Source organism: Anguilla rostrata, chromosome 11 (genome assembly GCF_018555375.3).
Source record: "Anguilla rostrata isolate EN2019 chromosome 11, ASM1855537v3, whole genome shotgun sequence".
Classification (NCBI taxonomy): domain Eukaryota; kingdom Metazoa; phylum Chordata; class Actinopteri; order Anguilliformes; family Anguillidae; genus Anguilla; species Anguilla rostrata.
Window position 1 is genome coordinate 3749990 of NC_057943.1, and position 15596 is coordinate 3765585.

General features: G+C 45.2%; 1 long non-coding RNA gene across 1 annotated transcript; it reads left to right on the top strand.

Annotated features, from left to right (window-relative positions):
* Positions 1 to 4938: 4938 nt before the first annotated feature.
* On the top strand, positions 4939 to 8821 carry LOC135235250 (uncharacterized). The gene is made up of 3 exons (XR_010324331.1): positions 4939 to 5080; positions 5201 to 5383; positions 7755 to 8821. It is a non-coding gene; the product is annotated as an uncharacterized LOC135235250 (long non-coding RNA).
* The last annotated feature ends 6775 nt before the right edge of the window (positions 8822 to 15596 follow it).

The following is a 15596-nucleotide window of genomic DNA, read 5'->3' on the forward strand; positions in this document are numbered from 1 at the left end:
TTGTGAACTTGGTTCAGGCTGAGCTCGTGTCAGCAAGCTCAGAGAGAGAACGCGACAGGAAGTAGGCTGAACAACACTTTAAACATCTCTAAACTCTGCTTCCGGATGGGCTGTCCACTCCAGAGCAACACTGCTTCTTGTACCACTATTTTTATGATAAAACCTTTAACCTCCCTTTAACAGAACATCTGTTTTAGTTGGTAATACATCCCGCCTCCAACTGTAGCATGTCTGGGGATGTCGCTGTGGTCCACCGTCGTTCGGCCGTTTACCAGTGCATCCTGGGATACTCCCGCCGAAAGGCTGGGCGTGTCCTTTAGCTTTAGAGGTCATCTGTAGGCCCGCGTCTTCCAATGACACGGCCTCTGTCTCACTGTCTTTCCGCCCGACTGGCTCGTGATTTCACGTGTGTTTCACATCGCAACAGACCGATTTGCGAGACCGATCTGGTTTGAAACACACACTCTTCCTCTGTAGGTTAGACTTTCCCAAAGCAAGCATCAAGAGATCTTAAGCAATAAGTTTAAATGTTTGCTCACTGTGATAACTTTTTTTTTTGTATGAGTGAAATTTTATGAGTGCTAAGAAATGGTAGATTATGGTGTGGAATTCATACAAAGTTTGCCCTCTTTAATATGCAACCAGCAATATCCTCACAACAAAATGCATTTGTATTGGTGTCCAATAGGCAATTGTTTATGATAGTTATATTATACTATACTTAGCTCGTCATGGAGTGTCGCCCTCATAGTTCAACCTGACTGCGTTTTGGTATGAATTTAACTTGCTAACTAATTTCAGTATTTTCAGTGGCCTTTCTTCAAAATCTTCTGCGATGACTTCTTAATATATTAGTATTACTAATAGAACGTGCTTCAAAAAAGTAGCCTACCGCCAGCCTGAACATGGCTCTAAGAGAATGAACCATAAACCGTGTCTGGCTGTTTGAATCTGGAACTGGGTTTGGAACAGAGAACTTAGCGGAGGTATCACAGTAAACCCGTATTAGTCTACGAGCAGCCAATAATTCAAATGATGAAGATCCATTCCATTGTTTTTTTTTTTGTTTTATTTGATGTTTTTAAACTCAGTGGCGCTTTTTGTCATAATCGTGTAAAAGAATCGTGGAAACGAAAAGAGGAAATGTTGCGTTGGCTCAGTCAGCCGTCGCACCAAAAACAAACAAAAAACAATGTTTAATCCCTTAACCTTAAACCCCCTCAGTGTGTCCGTACAGACTGTTGTTGGATGCTTTGCTCTGTTCCCACGTGACCTTGGCTCCGGTATGGTCCACGACTCAATTCTGAGAAAGAAATACCATTTAAAACGCAAAGAATGAACGGTGGTGGAGTGCTCTTTTTTAATATGCAGGGAACGAAGTTGTTCAATGTGCCGTTTTAATCAAATGAAAATGAAAAGTTTTGTGAGTAACCAACTGATTCTTTTTCTTTAATAATGGCTGTTCATGTGCCAGCCATTTCATGACCTGTATTCAGAAGGAAAGAGCAGCTCCGTACGGCTGGTTTGTGTGGGCTAAGATGGCCGCCTGATTAGGGGCAGAAATAACTGCCATATCCTCCATGTTGGGAGAATCTGAACCATGGTTGACACGGCAGGATCTTCTTCTCTTATGGGAAAAAGAGGTGAAATGTTTCCCTGGATGTTTTAAATTTATTTATTTTTTTAAAGATCACTGATTTGGCTTGATATTTGCAAATGCGAATATTTACCCAAACATGGACATGCTATGCGTGTAGCGTAAACCAAAAAAAAAAACACCCTCTAGAAGCCCCAGTAGCCACAGAATTCCGCAGAGTTTGGGTGCCTCTTGTTTTGATTTCAGGGTAAAGTCACAAACTCCTCAACTCCTCATGTTTGACATCGAGAAGGGCTGAAGTTTAAGGTTTTTTTTTTCTTCATTTAAATCCTTTAATTTCACCACCCAGTTTGCTTCTTATTAAAAAAGATTTTTTTTTTTTTTTTTTTTTAAATAGATCATGTATAAAAGCAATATGTATTGAAGAGAAGTGTAACTTCTGGTTGCGTAGCTAGCTGATATATTTTCACACATTAAGCATGACGCCACGCTCAGTGATAGCAGCAGGGCAGTAGAATAATGTTTATCCCAATTAAAAATGAAAAGAAAAATAATGAAAAAACGGACTAATCAGTGTGTCTGTATGCAATACACTTGTGTGTCTGTGTGTGTGTCTGTCTGCGTGTACATACACATATATTTCACAGTATACTATATGATGGAATGTGTTTTTTTTATATTTTTAAATAGGTTGTGTATTCTACAGTTGTGTTAGTCGTTATACATTATACCTTAGGTTTGGTATTGATGCAGCTAGCATTTAAAAAAATATCCTTTTCCCTCTCTATTGCTCGCGTAACAGCAATTAATCTGTTTCTGTGCGCCTCAGTTTTCTGATTCTGCTCGCGAGCGTTTCTTCAGCGTTTGCTGGCGGAATGCACCGTTCCTTTCGCAGTCCGGTGGAGTCTGGATAGCAGGTCCACAGTAGGTTTCGGGCTCGTTTTGTCCACGTCAGCCGCATGCAGAGAGTGGTGATGCCCTGGGGGTGCTGTGCACCTTTCAGGGCAGGGGGCGAGGGTGGGAGTGGGAGTCAGGGGGGGGGTGGGGGGGTGGGGTGGTTGTCGACGGCTTGTTGTGGTGTCTCTGTGCGTGTGGAATCTGTCAGGGTGTGGTAAGTTGTCGGGTGTGCGTCCTGTGGTGTTGCTGGGGTTGCGTTCCGTGTGCCGTTTCGTCTGCGACTGTGACCGTCAGGACTGGCCTTGCCTTCAAAGGGGATGCAGTCCACTGTGGTGTCCGTATCTGTTGTGGTGAGAGAATTTGGTCTCTCCTGTTTTTCAGACGTTGAAATTCCTGTCTCCTCCCCCTCCTCTACTGTGTAACAAACAGGAGAACAGAATCTATGGCCTCGTACGTACAGACAGACAGGACAGAGAGTTGGGTTAACTGGGTCTTTTGGACTGTGCAGTCGCGTTCGATGATGGGGGTGTGCCCCCCCCCCCTTCTTGGGGAAAGGAACTGCTGCGCAGCTTAAACTGCACCTTGAGCGGGTCTTCTGGGCAGTGTGTTGTGTCAGGCCCTGTCAGAAGTGTGTCGATGTTCTGAGGGATCTTCGCGTGGGAATCCGAGTTGTGCTTTGGATTGTTTACTGGGTGTGTTCAGGGTCTCGAGGAGCCCGGTCAGCTGGGGGTCAGCTGGGGGTCAACCAGGGGTCAGCCTGTCCTCTCCTCTGGGTTGCGTATGTTTGGGAACAGCTGGACGGGGTGTGACCGTAGTCCCAGTGTCCCGTTTCAGTTTTACAGGAAGAGTGCTGGATCACGATTAGCTACTGAGAAGCTTTTTTTTTTTTTTTTTTTTAGTTTTTAATTTTTAATTTTGTGCCAGAGAGAGTAGTATGAATTTTACACACAGTTATATAACATTTATTGGTAAACCATTAATATTTTAGAAATGTTTATGCTCAGTTGATATTTCGTATCCCATCTCATTAGAAGGCTATGTAGCAATCTGTTTTTAAAGAATTATCTTTTTAAGCATTATCTGGTGACCGTTCTTTCATTAATATGAAAGAGGTTTACACAATTTTGTTCCTGGGTAACTACAACAAGCATAACTTTATTGGTTGAGAACGGCCATCATCAGCAGCACAGATCTATGATGAAAATGACTTCCATTGCTGCTGTATTTGAAAATGTGTACTGTAATAATAATAAAAAAAGATTTCTGATCTCCTGTGTAAGACAAACTTAAAGGGAAATTACCGCAACTTGTCTTTTATCCTTTTTATTTTTTCTGTTTTCCGCAGACTGTCAGACTGTATTCATGACTTATAATCTGATTTATTCTTCTGTTTATGCTGCCACTGAAGAGCAAGTCGCGTAGTTTTACTAATGTCATTTTGTCTTTTTTTTTTTTTTTTAAAGAATTTTTAAGTAAACATATTAAAATTGTAAGATGAAATAAACACGAGTGATTGTCTGCCTCAAACCAGAATGAAGAGTTTTTTTTGTTTTGTTTTGTTTGTGAGCTTTTGGGGTTCGTGTGACGGAAGATGAACTAGTGAACTGTGGGGGGTGTGCCAACCTCCCCTTGAGCTGTAGAAGCACGGTCAGCAGATTTCCCGACGTTCTGTTCCCGAAACAGTGGTCTAAACTCGACTAACTGTACGGCCGTGGTTTTGGGAGGCAATTTCTTGGGAGCTGTAAACCATTAAGAATCCAGACGACAGTGATGTGACCCATCTGTTCTAATGCTGGACATCATGGCTCAAACAGATAATAAAAATGTATTCCTGTATTACACATTCAAAAAGGACATTTTATCATTATTAAAGGCCAGATTTTCTCGACAGTCTTGTTTATTCCATTCATATAGTCTGAACATTGTTTCAGGTGCATTTACAAAATGTTATTGATGTTTGAAACCATCAGATCAAACACTGGGATAATATTTTATTTTTTTCTAACCTCAGAGCAAAAGTTAAAGGGAAATCAAAGCCTTTCATGCCATACTACCATTTCATCAGCTCAGTGATGAGTGAACAGACCAAATGCTGAAATTCTCCACTAGAGGGAGACCTTGCACGACACTCACCGGACTCTTAACAAGACGTTTCGTCCACCCAGTACTTGGAGGGAAAATATACACATTTGTGATAATTTATAGATTAATCAAGTCGAATATCTTATTTATAATTCAAGAGCCCACAGAATGCCAATAAGCTGTACTTAGTTACTGAATTAGTTATATATCTCAGAATATCTAGTGAAGCAGTGGTCTTAAATCTAATCCAGAGAAAGCCGGTATGGATGCAGGCGTTTGTTTCAACCAAGCAGTTACACACCTGATTCTACTAATCAAGGTCCTTAGCAAAGAATCTAGTGGTTGATTAGAATCAGGTGTGTTACTGCTTGGCTGGAACAAAATCCTGCATCCACACCGGCCCTTTCTGGACAAGACAGAGGACTCCCATAGCAAAGATTTGGGTTTGACTGAAAGATTTCAGCCATGTGCAGTCATTGAATTTCCAATTACTTGATGGACCAAGTATAAGTGAACATTTTGCTGCTTCTAGTGCATTAATGATGTCACCAGTATTCTCGTTGACACTATAACATAATTATCTGGCTCTTAGCTCGTTTTGTTTAACTGATGTCTCTGTCTCAGTTTTCAGCCCGTCTTCCTTCCCGTGCGGAGGAGTACTTCCTGGTCGTGAGAGAGTCGAAAATGTGTTCTCACAGCTCCGCACTCCTCCGTGACCCTGCCTGAACCCCTGGGGCCCTCCGCCGTCCACCACGCTGCTCAGTGGTCACGCGGTTGAGCGATGCGTTCGCGTGGTGTCTCGGAACGGTTAGTTCTGTGTGTTCTTTACTGCACCGGGAAACAATGTAGTCACGGTAACGTGGTCATGGTAACGTGTTCCGCCCTGTACCACTGGTCTGTGTGTGTACTGCATATGTGTTGGGTGCACTTGTCCAAGCTTAATTCCATAGAGAGAACTCTTCATGGATGTCAACTGGGGCCGTGCTGCATTATGGGTTGTTCGACAGCAGGGCTGCCCAACCCTGTTCCAGGCGATGTACTGTCCTGTAGGTTTTCGTTTCAACCTTAATTTGGCACACCTGATTCTACTAATTGGCAGCTCAACAATATATCTCTCTGTTGGATGAGGTATGTTTTGTTAGGATTGAAGTGAAAACCTACCGGATGAAAGATCTCCAGGAACAAGGTGGGGCAGCTCTGTTCTTCACCATTCAACATGTCTGCTTTCTGACAACAGATTCTGAAATGTCTTGAGTCAGAGGGTGAAAATCTTTTCAAAGTCAGCGAGGCAAGCAGTGGTTGCCTGAATGGCTCTTAAGAGAGCTGTGATTCGCTGAGTGAACAACGAGTGATGGATAGCTTTTAGTGTACCGCCTCCTGTTCACACACAGATGCACTGGGAGTTTGAGCTCTCAGCCTTCGCATTGAGAGCTATCATTGCTCATGTAGATGGCAGTAATTTACTAACATCGAGCATATTAGTGGGGATGTGAACGGCCGAGGGTTCGGCAAATGTGTTTTCTTTTTAAGAGCGTCTGTGTCAGTGTCTGGGAGCATTACAGTGAAGGCATACCATTGGATAAACGAGACCTTCGTAGGGAAGTGTATTATTGCAATTATAAGTGTATTATTGGCGGTTTATAAGACATTCTAACGGAGGCACTTAAAGACTGAACAGCTGAAGTGAAAAGTTTTTCAAGTTTTCAAACGAGAGACGTAATATGCGAGGAACTGCCAAAGTTGCACTAAACACTCGCTGATGGAATGTGCATTTTCTGCCTCAGTGCGTATGTAAAATGTCACTGTACGCGAATTCCTGTTTGAGCCATTAATTAAGGTACAATTTTACAGTTGTCCTATGTGTATTTTCTTTCTATTGAAAGGTTTTGATAAGTGTACTGAACCTCTGAATAAGACCCGAACAGCCATTTGCAGTACATATCCCCAGGGATTAAATCCGTTTTGACACGCAGACTAATTATCATCCCATTAAGTGTAAAACAAACCAAATATCTACTGTTTGAGCTCGAAAATCGATGGGCTTGGTGAATGAACTGCAATCGTACTTAATATTTTTGCAAGTAATTTTTCTTTTCTTTCAAGCTGTAGCCTAAATTGCAAAGTGCCACTGTACTGTAAGTAACAATATTATGGAGTGCATTAATGCCAAATTAAGCTTGATTGATCTCGGAGATAAAAGGATTCCGTTTCAGCCCTCTCTTTGAAGACCTGGACGGTGGCCATTCCCTACTTACGCCACGCGCCACGCCTGGTCGAAAAGGGCTGGAACCGGTGAACTGGTCTCTCGCGGGCGGTTTATGACCCTTTTATCCGCGGCGCACATTTGGATTCCTGGGCGTTGTGATTGAAGTGTGTGGATGAACACGACTATTGCAATGAAAGGGTGTTAACGAGAAGTGCATTTGCCCTTGTAATTATGACGACATTATATATGTGTGTCTACAGAATCTTATGTATATTTCGTGCGTTTGGGCGCGCGTGTGCGCGCGCTTACACACGTTTGTTTTAAACCCACATAGTCAAGAAAACAGCAGGTTGCTGGCTGGTCCAGTAGGGCTCTGTGAAATATGGTTTTGCCCACTGTGTCCCTGTCTGTTAAAATTAATAGTTCTCTCTGCAAAAAAGTCATTTCCCCTTCGCAATTCTTTATTCGTTTTGGAATTTGTTTGCTCTCCCTGATGAATTCTATTAGTTTAACCCAGGCTTAGCTGGGTGCGTACCACATAATTCATTTGATATCAAATGAATTTTCTCCCCCCGTATGCGTAACAAATACATTAAATATTTGGAGCAAACGGCTGTTCTAATTTATCTGCAATGGATGCTGGGCAGATAGCCATTTTCTTTTATTTTCCTTTTTTTGTTTTTCAAGGCGTTGGTACCCTAAATACCAGAGGGACTCCTGCTGGGTTGTTGGTTTTGGCAAAGTCTGCACATCTGCTGTTTTCATTTTTAAAAAAACCTGAACTGAGAGAAAAAATTTCATCTAAAAATAAAACTCCACGCTCAATGCGCAGTTTCCTCGACACTCTTTGAACTCTGTCCCGTTTTTTTGTGTTCTGTCAGGTTCAGCAGCTCGGCTGTTGGTGTTCGCCTTTTACTGCAATTTATTATTTTACCCGTGTTTATCTACTACCGATGTGATTCTGGTTGTTAGGGAGACGGGACTGAGGAAGTTTGAGACGGAGGGAGAAGAGAAGGGAGACGGGCGAAAGAAGTTTAAAGGGCGGGAAAAGAGGAAAGTGAAAGAGAGAAAAAAGCAGAGGAAGAAATAAAGAGGGACAGAGAAGAGAAAACAGTGTAGAGGTAATTGTGCAGCCCCACGTGCAGTGTAAATACAATAAAAAAAAAAAGACTTAAAATATGATTCGTAACGCAATGAAGGCCTAATTTTAAACACAGGGTCTTATTTCTACTATTCAGCAAAAACATTTCAGCAAAGAATAGCCGTTTGATTTTTTTGGAAGGGCTGAATTGTTGTGTTGGCCTGGGGTGTCAGATATTTATTTAAAAATGAAATGTGACTGAAGAGAACTGTAGCTCAACCTCTGCAGAACACGCTGCCCACACACTGGTTTAGTGGTCTACCTCCCTGCCCGAGCTGGAATGTGCAGAGTAGCTGGGTTTGCCAGCATGAAACTTTTCGCCAATGGTGCTACACTCTGGAAATTTTCTCCGGAAGGCTTTTTTTTTTTTTTTTGGTAAGGAACAAAAGAAAATAGAAAATGGAGCAATTATTTCTCCGGGCAGTGATTATAATTTCACAGTGACAGCCCAATGTGGCGGTGGCTGAAGGCTTAGAAGGTCACTGGAAGGTCACAGTTTCATGTGGATGGGGCAGTACTGTTTAAGCTATGAACAAACAAACACACTTAAACCTGTTTTAGTAAATGGAATGGAATTGACAACCCAGATCCAAAATGACAATGCAGATCTTTCACACATTGTCATCAAAAGTCATCAGAAGTTAAAAGCCAGTGCCAAGCATTACTACTTCTGCCTCTCATCAGATGACTGGGTGGAACGGACATCAACATCCTCAAAAGGACAATAAGGGAATTACGGACTCTGTTCTGTCCAGAATGCTTTTTCTGCACAGTGCTGTATGTGAGACTATGAGAGGAGGAGGGGTGTAGGGTAATGGTGTAGCTGGAGGGGTGTAGGGTAATGGTATAGCTAGAGGGGTGTAGGGTAATGGTGTAGCTGGAGGGGTGTAGGGTAATGGTGTAGATGGAGGGGTGTAGGGTAATGGCGTAGCTGGAGGGTGTAGGGTAATGGTGTAGCTACTACAATGTATGTGGGGCTATGGGAGGTGGAGGGGTGTAGGGTAATGGTGTAGCTGGAGGGGTGTAGGGTAATGGCGTAGCTGGAGGGTGTAGGGTAATGGCGTAGCTGGGGGTGTAGGGTAAATGGTGTAGCTGGGGGGGTAGAGGGTAATGGTGTAGCTGGGGGGTTAGAGGGTAATGGTGTAGATGGAGGGGTGTAGGGTAATGGTGTAGCTGGAGGGGTGTAGGGTAATGGTGTAGCTACTACAATGTATGTGGGGCTATGGGAGGTGGAGGGGTGTAGGGTAATGGTGTGTGTGGCGGGTGTAGGGTAATGGCGTAGCTGGGGGGATGTAGGGTAAAGGTGTAGCTGGAGGGGTGTTGGGAAATGGCGTAGCTGGGGGGGTGTAGGGTAATGGCGTAGCTGCTGGCAGTGCTGTATGTGGGGCTATGGGAGGGTAATGGTGTAGCTGGAGGGGTGTAGGGTAATGGCGTAGCTGGAGGGGGTAGGGTAATGGTGTAGCTGGAGGGGTGTAGGGTAATGGTGTGGGTGGGGGGGTGTAGGGTAATGGCGTAGCTGCTGGCAGTGCTGTATGTGGGGCTATGGGAGGGTAATGGTGTAGCTGGAGGGTGTAGGGTAATGGCGTAGCTGCGGGGGGTAGGGTGATGGTGTAGCTAGGGGGGGGTGTAGGGTAATGGCGTAGCTGCTGCGAGTGCTGTATGTGGGGCTATGGGAGGGTCATGGCGTAGCTGGGGGGTGGGGGGTGTGGTTAATGGCATAGCTGCTGGCAGCGCTGTATGTGGGGCTATGGGAGGGTAATGGCGTAGCTGCTGGCAGTGAGCTCGATGAAGTGACACTGCAAAAGCTGCTTCCTGTCCGGGCGGTCGGCCGGCCCTTTGAAGCCTGGCGCTCCGAGGTCAAAGGTCAGTGGAACAGCGGCGTTGGGCCGGGCCCGGCGCTCCCCTGGGCTCTCCCGTCAGCCAACGCCATCCCCGTCCGCTCGCTTCCTCCACTTCCTGTTGACGCTGGCTTTGGCGCACCGCTACTATAAACAAACACTTCCGGTCCGAGCTGAGCTCAGGCCTTCTCTGGCAGCTGGTCTTTTGGGAAAACAGAGACTCTTTTCTGCTGGTTGAGCCTGAGCAAACAGCGCTTCTCTAAAAAAAAAGCCGTCAAATGTTTTTGTTTTTTTGCTTTTTCTGCAATCGATGCACATGTACATTATAATTAGCTTGTCTTTTACAATTCCGTTACTACCTTTTTGTTACGAGCGCAAACAGTAACTGCACTGCCCAGACTTGACCAGACGCATGGAGTTGTTTTATTATTACTAACGCGTTAGTTGTGATAACATGACAGGACATAACAATGTGGCTATCGGATGGATAACAGTTGACTTTGCTGATGTCCTCTGTCTGATAAACGTTTGTTTTAGTGAGTCTGTCCGGTGCGCGCGCGGCTCGCAGTGTTGTGTTTGAGGCCTCATGGGCGGTGGGAGGGGCAGCGGGCTTTCCTGTCCACGCCCGCGTGCCCGGGCACCGTCTGACGCGTTCGCTTTACGACCCCCCCCCCCCCCCGGGGAATTCTCAGGTAACATTCCAGCCATGTCGCTATTTTCGTACCGTCCTAACCGCGCTTGCCCCATGCAGCGGCTGCAGCGCCTCGTTCGCTCCGTTTCTCTTCTTCGTGCTGGAATTCTTTCTGTCTTTCTTTCTCTCTCCTTCTCTTCCTTTCTTTCTCTCTCTTTGTCTTGGAGACTCTTCATAAGCAAGTGTGACTTTTGGCCACGTCGTCTTCCTCTGCGGTGGCGATGTCTGCCAAGTACAGCAAAGGTCAGTTACCGAAGCAGTCACACATTTTAAACACAGGGGGGACCGATGTGGGTTGGAGCACAGGTGGAGATGGAGTGGGGGAGGTGGGGGTAGGGGGCAGGGCGGATGGTGGAGGTGGTGGTGGGGGGGGGGTTTACGTGTCCCTCTTCCTGTCTGCACCGGTCAGGATTCCGTGCCAGTGGGTCAGCCATTCCATAATCACATCTGCTGCGTCTCTTTCCTGCTCTTTGAACCCCTTTCTTCTCACTGTTTTCAAAAGATTCCCATCGCGTTGTAAATCATTTTAAGGAATGCAATATTTGCGTGCAATCGGCAAACAAAAGATGAAGTTGAACAAGGAACGTATTTGTTGATAGTCTACATTTTTTCCCCAGTTGTATTTTTTTCCCCCAACCTCCCACCTCCACATACTGCTCATCAACGCACCTGTATAATATTATCTTACACCTTAAAGGGTTAAATATATGAGGTAAGATCACAAGTATGTGATTAGAGTGTTTTTAACATTCTAATGCTGATATAACAATAACTACTGGTTACTGAAAGCAGTGGACTTCTAGAAGCAGTGGAGCAGGTTCGATTCCCAGGTAGGACACTGTCATTGTACCCTCGAGCAAGGTACTTAACCTGCATTGCTTCAGTATATATCCAGCTCCATAAATGGATGCAACGTAAATGCTATGTAAAAAAGTTCTGTAAGTCTACCAAATGCCTGTAATGTAATGTCTAAGCAACTAAAAGCTTCCTTACCCAACATTAACATTCAGGATGTCCTGATTTTCACTTTGCCACATGGACCAGCGGCAGTTTCAGCGATTGCATGTTTTGTGACGAAAAGTGAAAAGTAATAAAAACAGAAAAGACTGGAGAGAGCTGAAACACAAAAGGCTCTTTATTTTACTTTCCTCCTCCACCCCACCCCTAACCGGCACTAACACCACCACCCTCCTCTCGCCCTCACTCCACAAAGTACACACAACCACTGGAAAATCCCCGAACGCTGCCCGCAGCCAGATGTGCAGCTTTTAAATGTGTGTGTGTGTGTGAGTGTGCAGGGTAGAGAGAGAGAAAGAATGGAATTTGGTTTGTCGGTTTGATACTGTAGGGTTTGGTTGATCTTCAAACCCTACATGCCAGCCAGACCCCTCCGTTCCGCTACCTCAGGACGCCTGACACCTCCCCCTCTTCGCACCTGCGCTTCCCGAACACGTCTCCTGCCTGTTCTGGCCCCACGATGGTGGAATGACCTCCCCGTGGAGGTCAGAACAGCTGAGACACTGACCCACTTCAAGCGACGACTGAAGACTCACCTCTTCAGGCTGCACCTCTCCCCATCCCTCCCTACCTCCCTGTAATCTCTAAATTGACTGTAAGCTTAGGGTTGTAACTAGGTAGCTGTTTCGTAGGTGACTAGTTATTGCACTCGTCTTAACTATTGCTTGTATTTTTGCATAGACTGCGTTGTTGCTGTTCTCGTTGTGTTAGTGTTAATCAGTTTAACCTTCAGGGTCCAAGTTGAACTATGCGGTTGTTCTCTGCACTTGGACCGGTACTTCTCTCTAGGGCTTTCGACACTTGTTCCTGGTAATGTTTATACACTTTGTTGTACATCGCTCTGGATAAGAGCGTCTGCCAAAGGCCTGTAATGTAATGGTTGAGAGTGCAGTGTTTGGCTGAGAGTGTAGTTTCTGGTTGAGAGTGCATGGTGCAGTGTTTGGTTGAGAGTGCAGGGTTAGGTTGACACTGTAGGGTTTGGTTCAGAGTGCAGTGTTTGATTGATAGAGCATGGTGCAGTGTTTGGTTGAGAGTGCAGTGTTTGGTTGAGAGTGTAGGGTTTGGTTGAGAGTGCATGGAGGCAAATGTTAAAGTTAAAACAGAAGACAGGTCAGAGGCAAAGAAAAAAAAATGACCAGAGATTTATTACACAGAAAATAGAAGGAACACAAAGTTTCTTAAAAATGCTATTTCAAGTGAGGAAATATTTTCACATTTTTACTATTCATTTTTAACACAGATCAGAAAAGTAAACCTAATTATAATATTTGAAAATTGTGGTTTTAAGGCAATTTCTTTCCAAAAAATGCTAAACTTTTATTTAGTTTCTGATATTTCTAACACTTGTTACTCTTGTATTATTTGTCAAAAAGCCATGACTTTGACCTACTCTGCTGCAGCAGAACTTCATATCCCACAGCAACTGGTCAGGTGTACACATAAATGACCAAATCTAATAGTGATGTCATTCCTTGGCTGTAAAGTAATTGGCTGCTAAATGGAAAAGTCATACATCCTAATCATGTCCACAATAAATATATCTGTCAGTTTTCCGCTTAAAACTTAATGTGAAAAGGTAACCAAGACAATGCACTCACAGCATTAAAACTACAACAGAAACTGAAAAAAACAATATAAATATTTAGAAAAATGCAAATTCACATTACAATAGTGTCGTCAGTAACAAAGTAAATAATTCAGTTGTAATTCAACTCTAACAGAGATAATATTATTCCACACAAGAAAAGGTACTCTATTGGTGTAAAATGTACAATATAACAGTTCATTTCCATTGAGCCCTCTTATGTGCACTGGCACACAAAGTAGAATAATCCTTCATTTGGATTATTGATCGCGTGACTAAGTACTGTTAAACACGGTTTTCTAAAAACATGAATATATCTTATAGGTTACATCAGGCACATCTTGACTCAGTGTACACCAGACCACTTTGATTGTGGTTCCTGTGTCCTAAAACCCAGCTTAAAATTTTTGTCCCCTACGAGTCCCTGGACTTAATCTCAAGAACCATAAATACTGAAAACTTTTTTCTGCCGGGAGGATATTAGGTTATTAAGTATATTAACTTTTTGTGTAAGGAATAAATGTAGTCACATGGAAAAGCTCTTCTGTAACAGGTATATAATCTATTTTTCAAAACGGGAAACGAAAAAAATAAACGGCCAAATAAATACAAGACTGTAAAAAAAGACTAAAATGACACAATAACTGTTTGTTACAAAGCTACCATGCGACCACTGCATCCGATGTGTCTTTGGCTGGATTTCGGCATGGTCGTCACGGCAAATCGCCGCGTGAACCGGAACTAGGCGGGAAAGCAGATGGAGCAACACTCCAGACATATCTCCAGACAGTCGGAGGACCCGCAGCAGTCTTCCAGCATCCCACAATCCAACCCGGCCGAGCAGGCTTCCTCTCCACAGGCCACGCCTCCTGTGGCTCCGCCCCCGCAGCAGCACAGCGCCTCGCAGCCCTGCCCACAGGCCATACACTGCCCCAGCACTGAGCAGAGAGAGAGCAGCTCGCAGAACAGGCAGGCCAGTACGCAGTGGACACAGCAGTCTGCAGGGGACACACGCACCTGATCACTTATCACTGCTTCAGGAAACAGAGCACAGTGCCATGCAACACACACACATACCTCATCACATATCACAGCATGAAACAGAGCACAGTGCTGTAGAACACACACACACACCTCATCACATATCACAGCTTCATAAAACAGAACACAATGCCATGCAACACACACACACACACACGCACGCGCACACACCTCATCACATATCACAGCTTCATGAAACACAGCACAGTGCTATGCTATGCACTCCCACCTTTCACTTGTATGGGTCCTATCAAGATCGGGGCTGTCTTGGGGGGGGGGCTGCGCTAAACTGAGCACTAGGCTGGGCGCAAAGTCGGGCGCTAGGCAAGGCGCTAGGCTAGGCTGGGCGCAAAGTCGGGCGCTAGGCGGGGTGCTAGGCCGAGCACTAGGCTGGGCGCTAGGCTAGGCTGGGCGCTAATTCGGGAGCTAGGCCGGGTGCTAAGTGGGGTGGTAGGCTTGGTGCTAGGCTAGGCTGGGTGCTAAGTGGGGTGGTAGGCTTGGTGCTAGGCTAGGCTGGGTACTAAGTCGAGCGCTAGGCGGGGCGCTAGCCCAGGCTAATGGAAGAGCAGCTGGGAGATCTCCATGGCCAGCTCCAGGCACTCGGTTGCCTGGAGACAGAGGTCGCAGACGGAGCAGTCGGGCGTGAGCCCTGCGCAGCCGCCGCAGCAGCAGCAGAGCGGCGAATCGGCCGGCAGGGCCTCCAGGACGGCGGGCTCGCAGCAGCAGCAGCAGCAGCAGGGCAGGGCACCGCGCGCGGACGCGCACACGCACACGCCGCACGCCCAGCACCCCTCGCCCGCCGCCGCCAGGCACTCCCACAGCCGGCAGAACAGGCAAGCCAGAACGAGAGAGGCGCACAGGTCTGCAGTGCCAGGGGGAGACGGCGAGAGAGAGAGAGAGAAACGGAGGGATTGCAGAAAGAGGAGGGGGAGGCGAAGGGGAGGGAAGGATTAAAAGAGGGATGGAGGAGAGAATTTGAACAGCAAATCGGTTAATGTGGAGGCAAACAAAAGTGAAGAAAAAGGAAGAGGGAATTTTTGTTTATTTGGGAGAAGCAGAGAAAGGGAAAGTATATGGGAAAGGGCGACAGAAATGGGGAAAAGAGTGTTAGTATTCTAGACAAGATAGTCAAGTCATGCAAAGTCACAGTGCAATGTCAGAAGCCAGCATGGCCATTGTGTTCACTGCTCATTCATATCACACTAAAGCTTGTAAATGAATTACTGTGCCTACAGTGATACTCACTGGTATTAACATATTCAGCGTGTAAAACTCTATGGGTAACTGCTTTCACTTATCCTGAAGACATGAAGTAATTGTGTACACATTTGAATATTGTGAAATTAATAGGTTCTATTTGTCCAGAATTTCTTTCAGTACAGACACTGCAAACAGAGATGTCAAAAGCCAATAAGTACATTTCTTTCCAATTTGGGACTTCGCATTATTATTAGCATAAAAGTAAAGATGGAAAATGAAATCAGAGGGCATGTCAATTAAT